General features: G+C 37.1%; 1 protein-coding gene across 1 annotated transcript in view; it reads right to left on the reverse strand.

The window, feature by feature from the left end:
• LOC147817407 (uncharacterized) overlaps positions 1–545 on the reverse strand; it is a gene marked incomplete at its 5' end in the record, with an annotated part of 28,617 nt that overhangs the window by 16,968 nt on the left and 11,104 nt on the right. The gene's annotated exons all lie outside the window — the stretch shown is intronic.

Below are 545 nucleotides of genomic sequence, written 5' to 3' on the forward strand. Positions count from 1 at the left end.
GTTTTATATGAAGCTGAAGAAGAAGAAAATCACTGAAAGTTTTTCAACACTGAAAATTTAAATTCCTGATGAAATGTAGAAGAAGAAATAAAGACATGAGAGAGGCTGTTTAAACACACCACTCAAGACAGAGGCAGTTAGCTTCAGCCAAGCACCAACCAACTTCTTTCAGCAATGTTCAGAGGGAGGAACATATTTTTCAGGCATGAATCAAACGAAAGACTTTCTGTTTTCAACATGTTTCATCTCTTTCCTCTTTTATTCATTTAAAAATGATGTAAAACTTGATGAAAAATGTGAAACTGACAGTTTTCTTTAAGGACCAACTACTGCTGCTGGTGGGCCGATGACTAAAGGCCAGCTGTACTGTGATCTGTGACATCTGTCAATGTGGAGAAATACTTCATGTTGATTAATTCATTTGTTTTTCTCTCATCTTAAAATATAACAGAAACCTTTTCCATGAATCCAAATATCTGTGGACTTACAGAGCTTTGTTGGAGGCTTTGACCACTGGCAGCAGCTTCAGAAGAGCCTCCTCTGAA

The sequence above is a fragment of the Seriola lalandi genome, unplaced genomic scaffold (assembly GCF_002814215.2).
Source record: "Seriola lalandi dorsalis isolate HSWRI2012SDOR001 ecotype SW California unplaced genomic scaffold, Sedor1 jcf7180002054963, whole genome shotgun sequence".
Taxonomy (NCBI): Eukaryota; Metazoa; Chordata; class Actinopteri; order Carangiformes; family Carangidae; genus Seriola; species Seriola lalandi.